Genomic DNA, 16708 nt, shown 5'->3' on the forward strand with positions numbered 1-16708 from the left:
TTTATTTATTAGGTTGTGGATGTGACTTAGAGGTCACATGATCCTATTGAGCATCATCCTATCACTTAAGGTAGGTATTGCTATGAAATGTTTTGCCTGGGACGTTCATTTATTACTATATATTATTTTATTATTATTAGGCAGCCTATAATCTAGAGAATATTCTTCTAATATTTTATTGCTCTGTATTTGGGGAAGGATTTGTTTTCCTTCCCCATACATTTTTTGGAGAGGAAAATGCATGCCTATAGCAACATGTCTTATAGGTTTGTATTAAGTGTTTTTTTTTCTATTACAAACAAACTTCATTCCATCCTATCATGGATTTGAGTTGATGGTTCATCTACTTGAATTTCATTAAGCTTGGAAACTAAAGGAAATGATATCCATATATGCAACATGAGCTATCAAAATAACAACTTCCTTGCAATTTATTGGGTGCACAAAGAATTATAAGAAATGAGCTAAGTTTTTTTATTCGTACAATTACAACCAATGGTATTCCTTCACATAACATCTATGAAATATTACTATCAATTAGTCATCTACAAATACCACAAGGAGAAAACTCTTCACACAAATTTCCTTCATAACATATCAAATTGAACATGGAAGTAACATTCATGTATGCAACTTTTTTAGTTTTGAATAGATCATCTCATATTTAGAACACTCAGCCTTAGCATAACATTCCACTAAATGATATGCAAGCAAGACAAGGAAATGGATCTTAATGCAAATTTCATCAACATTCCACCATGGATATTTTCTTATTAGTAAGGTATATACCTTCCCTAGACTTCTCTTTCACATTTTTGTTTTCTAAAATGATAAAAATGATACCAAGGTAAATCTACAACTCCTACTAATGCTTTCATTACACATGAAACTCCAAATGATCATTATTATACAATGAAAACATATATGTACAACATTCACAAATTCTTCTACATATTCAATGGTAAAAATGGCACAAACCCTTTTGCAACACATTGAGACAACACAAGAGACTTCCAAAATCATATTCACTTAAGAGAACATGGTCATTGAGCTTTCTTTGTAAACTAGGATGTTCTCCACTTAAACAAGGGTGAAACCCCAAGACTTCATGGCATGCATCTTCACAAAACCTACACATAACACACAAAATAGGAACCATGGAGGCTCACCTCCCAACCTAGACTTCTATGAAGCCACCCACAGAGTAGGGGAAACAAAATCCAAATGGGTTTACTCACACACACACACACACACACACACACACACACACACACACACACACACACACACATCTCTTAATATTACAAAAACACAACACAAAACACAACACAAATCCCATCCCAAGGTATTTCAAAAAGGTTCACCAATGGAACCTTGAACATAGGGTAAAGGGTGCTCGCAAGAAGGTCTTCCATATCATATCATATCTACCCTAAACAAATTTCATGCCCTTTTGGGGCTTCACAAGTCAAAAAAATATCATGACCTTTTTGGGCTTCATAAACATCCTCCACCACACACTACCAATAGCTTTAGCTCCTTTAAAACCCATACTTCATTTACTTCCTTTCTTCACCATTTTTCCCTTATCACCCCCAAGACAGAATATGAATGAAAATGGCATACAATGGAGCCTATACTCCAAGGTCCTCAATCATGCAAGCCCAACTTATGCCCGTTCACCCTAGACTTCTCTTCCCTTCCCACAAGGGTGAGTGAAGCCCTCACACCCATGATCACATTCACATCCCATTCCAAACAAGAAAACAAAACTAAGAAGAAATAAAACAAGAAATCTTCAAGAGCACATCACATTCTCACAATGCCACAACACAATATCAAAATCCATAATGCAAATGGAATACAACATATTCTCACAATACCACAACACCATATCAATCCATAATGCAAGACTCCCACTAAAATGCCTACTCCATTGACACATTCCTCATACTTGCAGATCTACTTTACAATACTCAAGAATGAGAATGAAGCATGGTTTGGAACACTAACCTTGGCCCAAGCTAGGGTAAGTATAGTTGTAGTAGAGCTCCCTTTTTCCTTCTAAAATCCATCTGTCTCTAAACTTAGAGAGTGGGTGAATAATCCACTAGTTTGCCACCCCCCAATTGAAAAGACTCTCTACTAACTTTTTTTAGTAGGAACATCAAGCCTCCCCTATCTTACATTGTTGCTCCTCCAAAATGAGAAAGTTGACAAAGTGGAATTGTGAGGGTACTCTGAAGGGGAAACTCAAAATTTCGAATTGGTTCAAGAGGGCTTGGTTTAAGGGGTCCCCTAAGTTAGGTAATCACTAAAATAGTAGAAATTGGGCCCCTAACATGTTATGCTACCATTAGGGTGGCTTATTTCCAATAAAAGGACGCTCTAGGATCCCATTTATGCTCCCTCAAATCCCTCACAAGTTTGAATTCGAAAATCAACATGATGGTGACCCTTCCTAACACTCTCTCCCAAGTGGGTGTACTTAAACATTAATTTAAGAAAATGAAAGAACTAAGATTAAGTGACCTAGTGACCAACACTCTAGGTGACATGTCATCAACAGATAGACAAATACAAGTGTCAAGTGACACATTAAAATTTAGTATACTTCACCATGACATGTCCAATTATGATTAAACATTTCTTCAAGCATACAAATTTAGATTACGAAAAAAAACACTTTCACAATGAGGGTTTTGAATCTTCCAAAGATTCGCCTTGGTTAAACTGTGTTCACCTAGGTTTGGAACTTGTTTCCCCCAAAAATTTCTATGGTTCCACTTCTTGCACATCCAACTCAAGCATCAGTAGTCCAAGGAGGTTATATAAATAAATATCATAAATGCATATAATTTCAAACGTTACGAAACCTTATTAGCATAATTCAAATAAATTTCCTTTACTAATCATTTCAAATAAATTATTCAAGATGTAAAAATATCAAGATCTGCATATCACAACTATCAAAATCAAATCAACATTTGTCTACATATCATAGTAAATCATAAATCATCATAATCGAATTAACATTTATCTGCATACCACATTAAATCCTAAGTCATCATTTTCAAGTTAACATTTATCCGCATTTAAATCATAAGCCCTCAAAATCAAATTATCATTTATCTGCATATCTCATTAAATCCTAGATCATGGTAATCATCATATTATAACCTAGTTTTATCATGTCATAAAGTTGCATTCATATGTGTTCTATCATTTCATTCACAATATCAGGTTCATAATGCATATGGTAGAAGCAGAATACTACTGTAAGTGTCAAAATCATTAAGTAAGGTAAACCATTGTCTTACTAGATCTTGAAATTTCAAATATCCAATCACCGAATATCAAAAGGAATAACATACTTCCCATATAAATATTGAGTCACAAGCATTACTGCAATTCAGCCTCTATCAAAACAATTGAAAAGGTCTAGTTCATGAACGAAATCATTAATTATATCATTTAGGTCTTAATGTGTAGACATAAGTGTGGATCATCAAAATGTAGAAATAAAGTAACATAACCCTATAGTCTCAAAAATATATCAAAATACCAAATTAAAAGTATCATAATGCTATTATTTCATCTACACTATGATGGATCGGGTGAGGCCTCACATCCTCCCCCACTAGGCATGAACCTCCTCCTAGAGTTCATCAAAATAAAGTGTGGGTATGGTATGAAATCCACCTTAGTTATGGCCATCTACAATAAGTCACACTGAAACACCTTTGCCAATATTTCTTCACTTCAAAAAAAAAAAGCCTAAAAAACAAGTAAACTCAATGACAAGGTAATAGATGTACCAAAATCAAAGAAAATTTAAGTTTTCCATTAGTATAAAATAAATTAATAAATAATTAGATAAATATAAAAACCTTAATCAAAACCAATAAGGGTGTCCTTGAGGCAAAATAGGACCTTGAGAAAGAAACTTGGCCAAGTTTTTCCTGCCTTATGCTACACAATGTTGGCAATAACATGAAAAGTAAAGGAAATCTCGACAAGGTAAAGGTTCATGATACATAATAATTTTCACATTACCAAATAATCTTCACACCACAAGCACATAATGGCCATATCAAGGATACCAAGGGGATAGGAGAAGATGATTACCTTCTTTCACCATACTGGCAATCAACATGGACCTTATATTAATAATACCTTCATTTACATATTACAACTTATAAAATTATCTATCAAGAAATAAAAATAAAACTTAGAACTTATACAAAATAATTAATTTTACTTTAAATCTTCCTCTAAGATTGATGAAACCAAGTACAATGTTTACCTGAGAGGGTAATAATGTCAAACCCTTAAATAATACATAATTTTAATTGACCTTCCTAGTTAATATGGGATTAGACAATTGAGTAACCAAATGGGTCTAATTCCATAGTGATCCACATTATTATTAATTTTAATTATTGTCTATAATTTTTTTTTTTTTTTTCTCTTATAATGTCAAAAAATTAAAAAAATTAAAATATTATTTGATGATTAAATTGAATATTTTTAGATAACAAAATAAAGTGATCATTCATTCTATCTTTGTGGATAAAAATCTCCTCGAATAAGGAAATATATATTTTATCTTTTAGATATAATAATCATAACTTTAAAAAAAAGAAAAGAAACTATCACATAATATAGATTTATTTTTTTGTTTTTTGTTTTTCTTTTTCCTAAATGTACCTTGCCTATTTTGTAAAGCGTGCAAAATATAGCTTCTTACTATTTATTTATTTTGAGCTAAAAGAAATCATTCCTTAATTGTTAATTTTAATAATATAATAATAATAATAAAATAGATTTATTTCTAATAGTTTAATAATAATTTTGATATTTGATCAATTTTTTTATAACGATCTTTTGAATTTAATTCAATAATCATCTCTCTATTTAATTAAACTTAATATAACTTGAGATTTCCCCCCAAAACATGACCTAGAGTTAATTTGAAACAACTCATATGGTTAAACTTCATCTCTAACCCTATTTTGAAATTAGGGTTTATTCAAATTATAAAAGGGGTAGCATTATTCTAATCTATGGTTATTTGGCATCTCTCTCTTCTTCTTTTTTTTGCAAGTGGGAGAAAACATTCATGGAGGATACATGTTTTAGAAAAATATGCACATATATTCTTGTGTGTTTATATGTTTGAAATATATATACACACACATAGAGTTGAAGGTTCATCCAAAGAGTCATGCAAAGCCATGCATGGCCTTTCTTGATATTTTATGGCATCCTTATGCCTACATTTTAAGGTGTTTTTGATGCAGGTTTTTCAGTAGTTGAAGAGAAGTAGAGAATTTATGAGTTTCTTTGTTTACTTTTCCATTGTGTTATGGCATGTGCATTAATTAATTATTTATTTTTGTTCAAGACAGTTTTTTGGTTTATATATATATAATTTCTACTCAAGTTAGAAACACAATGAGCCTAGGTCCTAGTGTTCAAAACTAGGCTCTGATACCAGAATGTCATGCCCTAAATTTATGAGGCAAAACACAACAATTTTTTTTTTTAAAATCATAAATTAATTAATTAACTTACTAAGTCAATACATGCTACACTGGGCATGCTACAATGGTTAGGTTAAGGAAAGATGGCTTAGGATTAAAGTAGATTTCAAATACACACCATAAGGGTTTGGAGTTAGTTTTGCAAAATATTACATAGGTTTGAAAATTCTAGTGTTGCAAGAAGACTTTAAAGTTTGAGTTAAATGAGTTTATCAGTTATCGTTTAGGTTCCATTTACAAAGGTATGACTCCTAGTTGAAGTTTCATTTTAGAGTTTCCAAGTTCATAAGTCGGCCTTGAAGCAACTTTAAACTCATAATTAAAATCCACAGTATAAATTATGAAATAATTCCCTTGATAAGATATAACATATTCAATAATACTCTTAAAAATAAATATTATCAAATGTATTATAACCATCTTACACTTACTATTATGAAGGCACAATATCTTATTTTTATAAATTAAGACACTATCTATTAATACTAGAATCAACTATAAATTTTATAAAACATGAATTTACAATTAACATTATTGTCAAACTACTTACCTTAAGAACAACTTTAACTTCCTAACCATTCAATCCATTTTTTCTTTAGTAAAATTCCTTTCATATCACTTGAACTGTATATAACTATATATAATTCTTATTACTAATTCCTGACCTCTTTAATATCCAGTAATCAGATTTATTTTAACTAAATTATTTGCTTACAAATATTTCAACATCTAGCACTGTTGACTTATTGGCTATCAAATAATATCATTACAAACTAATAAAGCTAACTAACTCTAGCCGCTAACATAGTCTAACGTCTAACCCCTAACTCTTGCTAACCCTTAATATCAAGTAATTATTAAGAACCTATACTATCCATCGTACAACTTACTTAATTCTTATTTTTAATCGTATCTCTATTTATCACCTACTAACTACTCAACTTCCACAATTCAATTAATTTGGTGTATTAAATTATTCTAACATACAACTCAATTGTTAACTTTCTAGCACACCCCTATCCTCATTCGTTTAAGATTTAAAAGCACTCCCTAAATACATAATTAATTTATTATCATTAACATTAATATTTCTTTATTATCTTTCTTAGTGATTGTATATAGTTACTTATTAAAGAAAAATCATAACTTCAAGACTAACCTATGACTCACTAACACATGGTTTCAGAATGAAAATTCTTTCTTCCCAAAACTAACATCTCCTAAACCTTCATACTACCCCCACAATATCTATCAACTAATCATATTCTCTTCCTCTTATTTTATCCTAACCACTAATACATGACAAAACAATAATCAGGCTCATTTAATGTCCTAATCTTTATATTTTTCATGTTAATTATTCTCAAATACAGTTTAAAATTTATTAAATTTAAAATCTATTCACTTTTGTTAACATCCCTGAAAATTTACCCTCAATCCAACCACATATACTTTACTCCCTTCCTCATTTAATTGCTTTATTTTATTTACCTAATCCTTCATTACCCAATTCGAGCTCCCAAGGTTGGTTACATGCTTAGGCAATTCCTTTTTATTTGAACATGTTGACTTGAATTAATTCTATTGTTATTTTCTAGCATAGGTACTTATATGGATTTATTTATTTATTAGGTGTGGATGTGACTTAGAGGTCACATGATCCTATTGAGCACCATCCTATCACTTAAGGTAGGTATTGTTATGAAATGTTTTGCCTAGGACATTCATTTATTACTATATATTATTTTATTATTATTAGGCAGCCTAGAATCTAGAGAATATTCTTCTAATATTTTATTGCTCTATATTTGGGGAAGGATTTATTTTCGTTCCCCATACATTTTCCAAAGAGGAAAATACATGCCTACGGCAACATGTCTTATAGGTTTGTATTAAGTGTTTTTTTTTCTATTACAAACAAACTTCATTCCATCCTATCATTGATTTGAGTTTATGGTTCATCTACTTAGAATATCCATATATGCAACATGAGCTATCAACATAACAACTTCCTTCCAATTTATTGGGTGCACAAAGAATTATAAAAAATGAGCGAAGTTTTTTTATTCATACAATTACAACCCATGGTATTCCTTCACATAACATCTATGAAATATTACTATCAATTACTCATCTACAAATACCATAAGGAGAAAGCCTTTCATACAAATTTCCTTCATAACATATCAAATTGAACATGGAAGTAGCATTCATGTATGCAACTTTTTTAGTTTTGAATAGATCATCTCATATTTAGAACACTCAACCTTAGCATAACATTCCACTAAATGATATGCAAGCAAGACAAGGAAATGAATCTTAATGCAAATTTCATCAACATTCCACCATGGATATTTTCTTATCAGTAAGGTATATATACCTTCCCTAGACTTCTCTTTCACATTTTTTTTTCTAAAATGATAAAAATGATACCAATGTAAATCTACAACTCCTACTAATGCTTTCATTACACATGAAACTTCAAATGAACATTATTATACAATGAAAACATATATGTACAACATTCACAAATTCTTCTACATATTCAATGGTAAAAATGGCACAAACCCTTTTGCAACACATTGAGACAACACAAGAGACTTCCAACATCATATTCACTTAAGAGAACATGGTTATTGAGCTTTCTTTGCACACTAGGATGTTCTCCACTTAAACAAGGGTGAAACCCCAAGACTTCATGGCATGCATCTTCCCAAAACCTACACATAACACTCAAAATAGGAACCATGGAGGCTCACCTCCCAACCTAGGCTTGGAGCAGGGGAAACAAAATCCAAATGGGTTTACACACACACATATCTCTTACTATTACAAAAACACAACAAAAATCCCATCCCAATGTATTTCACAAAGGTTCACCAATGGAACCTTGAACATAGGGAGAAGGTGTGCTCGCAAAGATTTTTTCCATATCATATCATATCTATCGTAAACAACTTTCATGCCCTTGTGGGGCTTCACAAGTCAAAAAAATATCATGCCCTTTTAGGGCTTCATAAACATCCTCCACCACACACTACCAATAGCTTTAGCTCCTTTCAAACCCATACTTCATTTACTTCCTTTCTTCACCATTTGTCCCTTATCACCCCCAAGGCAGAATATGAATGAAAATGGCATACAATGGAGCCCATACTCCAAGATCCTCAATCATGCAAGCCCAACTTATGCCTATTCACCCTAGACTTCTCTTCCCTTCCCACAACGGTTAGTGAAGCCCTCACAACCATGATCACATTCACATCCCAATCCAAACAAGAAAACAAAACCAAGAAGAAATAAAACAAGAAATCTTCAAGAGCACATCACATTCTCACAATGCCACAACACAATATCAAAATCCTTAATGCAACAAGAATACAATATATTCTCACAATACCACAACACCATATCAATCCATAATGCAAGACTCCCACTAAAATTCCTACTCCATTGACACATTCCTCATACTTGCAAATCTACTTTACAATACTCAAGAATGAGAATGAAGCATGGTTTGGAACACTAACCTTGGTCCAAGCTAGGGTAATGATAGTTGTAGTAGAGCTCCCTTTTTCCCTCCAAAATCTATCTGTCTCTAAAATTAGAGAGTGGGTGAATAATCCACTAGTTTGCCACCCCCCACTAAAAAGACTCTCTATTAACCTTTTTTAATAGGAACATCAAGCCTCCCCTATCTTACATTGTTGCTCCTTTAAAATGAGAAAGTTGACCAAGTGGAATTGTGAGGGTACTCTCATGGGGAAACTCAAAATTTCGAATTGGTTCAAGAGGGCTTGGTTTAAGGGGTCCCCTAAGTTAGGTAATCACTAAAATAGTAGAAATTGGGCCCCTAACATGTTATGCTACCATTAGGGTGGCTTATTTCCAATAAAAGGACACTCTAGTATCCCATTTAGGCTCCCTCAAATCCCTCACAAGTTTGAATTCGAAAATCAACATGATGGTGACCCTTCCTAACACTCTCTCCCAAGTGGGTGTACTTAAACATTAATTTAAGAAAATGAAAGAACTAAGATTAAGTGACCTAGTGACCAACACTCTAGGTGACATGTCATCAACACATAGAAAAATACAAGTGTCAAGTAACACATTAAAATTTAGTATACTTCACCATGGCATGTCCAATTATGATTAAATATTTCTTCAAGCATACAAGTGTACATTACGAAACAAAACACTTTCACAACGAGGCTTTTGAATCTTCCAAGGATTCACCTTGGTTAAACTATGGTCACATAGGTTTGGAACTTGTTTCCCCCAAAAATTTCCATGGTTCCACTTCTTGCACATCCAACTCGAGCATTAGTAGTCCAAGGAGGTTATATAAATAAATATCATAAATGCATATAATTTCAAACGATACAAAATCTTATTAACATAATTCAAATAAATTTCCTTTACTAATCATTTCAAATAAATTATTCAAGATGAAAAAATATTAGGATCTACATATCACAACTATCAAAATCAAATCAACATTTTTCTGCGTATCACAGTAAGTCATAAATCATCGTAATCGAATTAACATTTATCTGCATACCACATTAAATCCTAAGTCATCATTTTCAAGATAACATTTATCCGCATTTGAATCATAAGCCCTCGAAATCAAATTATCATTTATCTGCACATCTCATTAAATCCTAGATCATGGTAATCATCATACTATAACCTAATTTTATCATGTCATAAGGTTGCATTCATATGTGTTCTATCATTCCATTCGCAATATCAGGTTCATAGTGCATATGGTAGAAGTAGAATACTACTGCAAGTGTCAAAAGCACTAAGTAAGGTAAACCGTTGTCTTAGTAAATCTTAAAATTTCAAATATCCAATCACCGAATATCAAAAGGAATAACATACTTCCCATATAAATATTGAGTCACAAGCATTACTGCAATTTAGCCTCTATCAAAATAATTGAAAAGGTCTAGTTCATGAACAAAATCATTAATTATATCATTTAGGCCTTAATTTGCAGTCATAAGTGTGGATCATCAAAATGTAGATATAAAGTAACATAACCCTATAGTCTCTAAAATATATCAAAATACCAAATTAAAAGTATCATAATGCTATTATGTCATCTACTCTATGACGGATTGGGTGAGGCCTCACAAATTGAAATACCCTTAGGAGACATATACGCTTTGGAAGAAGAAAGAATCTGATGCAGAAATTGTGATAGTACCCAAAGAACATGACAAGAATTCAGTCTCTCTTATTTTCCATAGTTATAGTTACCCAAAGAATAAATTCTAGTTATTCAACATAAGTTGATGTAATGTCTCTTTGTTAGATTGCCTTGACTATTGAAAAAGAAACTAATAAAACAAAATTGTTCATCTGAAGCTGAAATTATTGTATCATTTGAAATTTGAGCAAATGAGAGACAAGCTTATCCTTCAAATCGAATCCCATATTGTAGCTAATGACATAGCTATAATGGTCCTATATAAAATATAGCAGTATTTTAGGGATGTCCCCAAACCATTTAAAGCAGATAGATACTAAATAGACGAACATACTAAATCATAAGCATCAAGATAGATAATTCAAAAGCATAGTTAATTCTACTTTATTATTAGTCAATTTTAAGCTTAATAAGATTTGTTGCAAGAAAATTCTAAAGTAACATCAGGATGGTAGGGGAACGGAGGGAGACAACAGGGTAAGAATGGGTGTTGTATAATTTGATATAAATTCATAGAGTTTACTATCTAAAGTTTTATAGTTTAATGAATAGCATAAAGGGATGGAGAGCCTAGATGTAGTAGTGTTTATGTGGCAGGTGCCTTAGTAGTGTGCTATATAGGCTCATGAAAAAAAAAAAAGGTAGAAAGGAAAAAAAAGGTAGAAGTGGATTTCTCACTAGATTCATATTCGGTACAACTAGGGATATTTTGGGATACCTACTACCATAACCCTAGATTAACTTTTACTATTCTATACATCTATTTATCTACATCTTCCATTTCTATCAATTGAATTTCTATCATACAATCTATTTTAGTAGATTAGTTTGAAAAAAGCACCAATCTTAGAATAACCCTAAACCTCAACTATTATCTTAGGTATGTATCAAAGAGTTTTCTTATGACATAAAACACATGTCAAAGACAAAGAAACATATAGAAACAAGAGCTTCAACATTCATCCTAGCCCTGTCAATATAGAGCCACAAAAAAAAATGGTGAGAGATAGAGTAGTGTCAAGAGCACAACATGAGTAGAATGGGAGGTGAATAGAGACTTGATGAAGCAATGGCTTCTTTCACCTTCTCTCTCTTTGGAACATCCCTTCCATTACACAATATATAACATTAATACCACATACAATGCTGGTCATCTATATATGATATGTCATTTTTTCCAATGTAATTATTGTTTAATGGAAAACATAATTAAAAATAAATATATAAAATTGAAGTAAGAATTGAAAGAGACACAAGCAGATGAAGAGAGGAAGAGAAATGTGTGGGAGATAAAGTACAAAGAAAGAAAAAGAAGAAAGTTGCAAAGACAAGAGGTAGAGGGATCAGCAAGGGAGCTAGAGTCTATAGATTTAAACAAGAAGAATAGAAAATAGAGAGAAGTGGGTGAATGTGTGGAGGACAAGAAAGAAAGAAAGAAATAGCAGAAGTTCATAATGGAGAGTAATTCAGAGTAGAAATAGAATATAATAAGGAAATAAATGTTATATGTATGTAATAAAATGGAAAGCATTTGAACAACCAAACTAGGAAAAGAAGAGGAGTGCAGGTAGGAAAGGTTGGGGCACGACATAAATGCCAGTTTACATTTATAACAAAACTTACAAATTAAGAGGGGTACAAGACATGAATGAGGAGATTGGAGAATTGGGAGAGCATAGTAAAAGCATGGGAATGGTTTGGTAGGGGAAATGAGTCAGTTGTCACCCATGTTTGTTTTAGAATACCACTCCTAAAATAAACTATATGCAAGTCATATCTTTCATCAAAACTATACGTAAATATTGAAACAAATTCTACAATAGATTTTCCATTTAAAAAGATAATTTCAAGATACATCTTACCTTTATTCACATGAATGAGCAAGAGCATTGAAAGAAGACCAATAAACATAGATCCAAACAAGGAATGCATGATGTGATCCTATCATGACTAACATAGTCAAGCAGAAGAAAAGTATTGTAAGAAGGATCCTTGAATCCATATACACAAAAGACTTATTACATAGAATGCACTGAAAAAATGGAATTCAAATATGTAAAGCCTTTCAAATGAAGGGTACTTACTATGTAAGGAAGGAGACAATGTGAGATTAAAGTGTAGTTTAGATGCTCAACGTGCAATATGTATGCACGTTGATGAAACTAGGAAATAAACCATGATATCTTATTTACAATGATAATGATGAAGAACCCCTATAATATTTAAATACCAATGGTTTTTAGATACCCAAGAAAATAAAACAATTACTTATTTAGAGACCTGAACAATGCTATCATGAAGAAATTCACAACAAGGCAAAGAAATAGCACTTCCAAGATTCTCTAAAAGTAATTCATAACTATCCTCTAAATATGTTTTCCATTCAAGAAGTGAGAATTATAATTACACCAATTTCAACCATAAAAATCATAAAACATCAGGGAAACAAATGTGTGTAACAAAATCATACACAATGTATTTGGAATCTACAAATATACACACCAAATAGTAACTAGCATAAAAATGATTTGAAATTGCAACAACATAGTGCATTTCACATAATTTCATAAACCTTGCGATTAGATCTTTTCAAATTTGCAGCATACGTGAAACAATCTACATGACCGACACAACTTAACTAAAAGAGGGGTAACATTCTTATTGAATATCAAAGAGACTAGAACAACACAAGAACTATAGAACTATAGAGCTTTATCCTGGTCCACAAGTTGAACCAGCATCTGAGTTAAATCAAGGGGGAGCATCCTATGATCAATAATATTCCAAGCCGACCCTTGCTCAGAGGTCCATTTAGCCAGACAATCAGCCACACCATTCTATTCACGAGGGATATGCATAAAAGACACAAAATCTAGAGAATTGCATAACTGAATGATCTGCCAAATAACTAGAGCCAAATGCCAATCCACATGCTCAAGGTCCCTTTTATTCAATAAATTCACAACCACCTACGAGTCAATCTCATAGATGATTCTTTTCTAGCCACATTGATAGCACCGTTCCACTGCAACCAAGATAGCCAGGGCTTCAATGAGGTTATTAGTATGGTAACCCTTGTGTATAGAAAAAATAAACTAAATATCACTAGAACTATCACACCCAACTCCCCCAATACTAGTCGAGCCAGGATTTCCCTGAGAAGAACCATTAGTGTTGATTTTAAGAATACTTGCCTTAGGAGAAGACCAATGTCCCTAACGATTAACATGCTAAGAGTGTTGCTTAGCTCTATTCCCAATGCAAGTGTGGGGGATCAAGGGAGTGTAGCCCTGAAGAGGAAAGGAGAGGCAAGAGTAAATACCAACATCTCTAGGATCCAAACCCCTACCAATGTCACATTTAGCTAGGAGAGTTTCCTATAGAGAATGAACAATTTTCCCCCACAGGTGCCTAATGTCAAACTAAAAATCATGAAAGATCCTCCTATTCCTCTCAAGCCAAACATGCCATAATATAAGGGAAGGTTCAATAGTCCATGCAACCTGAAGAAAATAAGTCTTGGAAGGGGAATGGCCCAAACAGTCCTAGAATTTAGATAAAGAGAAAACATGCTAGCACGTGCATCCCCACACACTCCACCAGAAGTGCCAAATCTATTTGGCAAAGGGGCATTGGAAAAAAAGGTGAGATGCATTCTCTTCACTATTATGATAGAAAACACAGATGGAAGGCCCCTGGAAGCCTTGTTTGCAGAGATTATCCCGAGTAAGACAATGATTGTAAACTAGAATCTAGAGGAAAAAGTTACACTTAGGCTAGGAAAAACTATTCCACACTTTCTTCCACCAAGACTCCTCCACCTCGCCAAAAAGTTGCTTTGTCAATGCAAGGTACCCAAAAGAAAAAAAATACTTGCCAGAAGAAGCTCCTCCCCAAGCGAAAACATCAGGTTCCTGCAGCAAGCTGCACTCCCTAGAAGCTAATATCTGAGAAAGTTCCAACCGATCCCCAAGAGAGCCACCTAGCAGCCAATTAGAAGGATTCTTCCATCTATAAGCCACAACAAGGCCTAGGTTAAAAGCATCCTTATAATGAGCCACCTTATTCCATCCAACAGAAAGGAAAGAATCACAAAGAGACTACAAGTGAGGATGAGAGGATAGGAGAGGAGGATGCCCATTCCAAGAATCACTCTAACAAAATAGAGCCTCAGTGCCCTTGTTACAGATCCAAAATAAACTTCTCTTCACTAGGTGAGCACCAATCTTGAGGGTATTCCACACCATAAAGCCTCTTTTGTCAAGAGAAAACTTGGAAATATCTGAAGATTCAACACCAGGTAAATACTTCTGTGATAGGATATGGGCCCAAAGCTAAGACTAACTAGTACACTAGCACCAATAGAGCTTGGCAACAAGAGCTTAACTTCACAAGATAGTAGATCAAGGCCATGGCCTCCTTCCTTTTTTGGCCTAAAAATGGTATCCCAATTGATGAGGCTCCATTTGGTATGTTACAAATTGCCACTCCAAAGAAATTGGCAAGAGAGGGCATCAAATTCCTTAAGAAAATATACTGAGGTAACCTAAACCATGCTTCTGTATATGGGAAGGGCCTGAATTATAGATTGAAGGAGTGTCACCCTACCAGCAATAGAGAGCCACCTATGAGTCCAATGATTGACCTTTTTTCGAAGTTTGTCAAGCAAGCTTTTCCAGAAAAGCCTAGGCTATCAACCCACCACAATAGGGACCCCCAAATAAGTTAGAGGGAGAGACACAATCTGAAATCTTAGGATATTAGCAATCCTCTACTGGATCGGCTCAAAAGAGTTGAAGAAAAAAATAGAGGACTTATGGTCATTAATTTTTTGCCCAGAGATAGCCAAATATGTATCCAAGGTGAGCCGAAAGGCTTTAGCTTCCCAAATTTGAGCTCTCCCAGCAAGGGTCGTATCATCAAAAAATTGGAGGTGAGAAAGAGTGGGCAGACCATTTCCCCATTGCCATCCTTGAATCAAATTTTGAGAAACATGAAACTTGATAAGTATACCAAGTCCCTTAGCCATAATGATAAACAAATAAGGAGAGAGGGGATCTCCCTGATGAAGACCTCTAGATGCCCCAAAAATATCCATCAATTCACCATTAAGAATGACCAAGAAGGAAGGAGTAGTAACACAACTAAGAACCCATCTAACCCATTTTTGACTGAAGCCAAAAGCTAGAAGAACTTTCAACAAGAAATCCCAATTGACTTTGTCATAAGCCTTAGCCATATCAAGCTTAATAAACATAACACGTTCCCTAGAAGTACACATAGAGTGAATAGCTTCAAAAGCAATAACTACCCCATCCAACATTTGTTTTCCTGCTACAAAAACCCCTTGTTCCTCAGACCACATTACAAAGAGCAATGGGCCTAAGAAAGTCCAACTGATTAGCATCTTCCTTCTTCGGAATAAGGACTAAGAAAGTAGCATTCAAGGCCCGAAGCATTTCTTTGTTGGAATAGGACTCCTGAACCACATCCAAAAGGTCATGATTGATAATATCCCAAAATTCCTAAAAGAATTCAACAAGGAAACCATCAGGCCCTGGAGCTTTGCCCTTTCGCAAGCTGAAGACCACCCCCTCCAAGTCAAACATACTAATTGGCCTCATAAGAGAATCATTCATCTCCCTAGTCATAACAAAGGGTATATAGGACAAGATAGTATTCTCCCCAATCTCTGCTAGATACAAATCATCTGAAAAGATAATAGAGTAAAACTAAATAGCTTCCCTGGAAACAGCTTGAGAGGACGATAGACACATCCTATCAGAAGTAACAAGAGAAGAAATGTAACTCCTATTACGTCAGGCCTGCATAGATTTATGAAAAAATGCGGTGTTCTTGTCCCCTTCCTAAAGCTAGTGAATTCAAGCCTTCTGTTTCCAATAAATTTCTTCTCTAAGATCCCACTCAGCTAAATTAGTAG

Source organism: Cupressus sempervirens, chromosome 8, assembly GCF_028749045.1.
Source record: "Cupressus sempervirens isolate cs-2001-9-10 chromosome 8, ASM2874904v1, whole genome shotgun sequence".
Classification (NCBI taxonomy): Eukaryota; Viridiplantae; Streptophyta; class Pinopsida; order Cupressales; family Cupressaceae; genus Cupressus; species Cupressus sempervirens.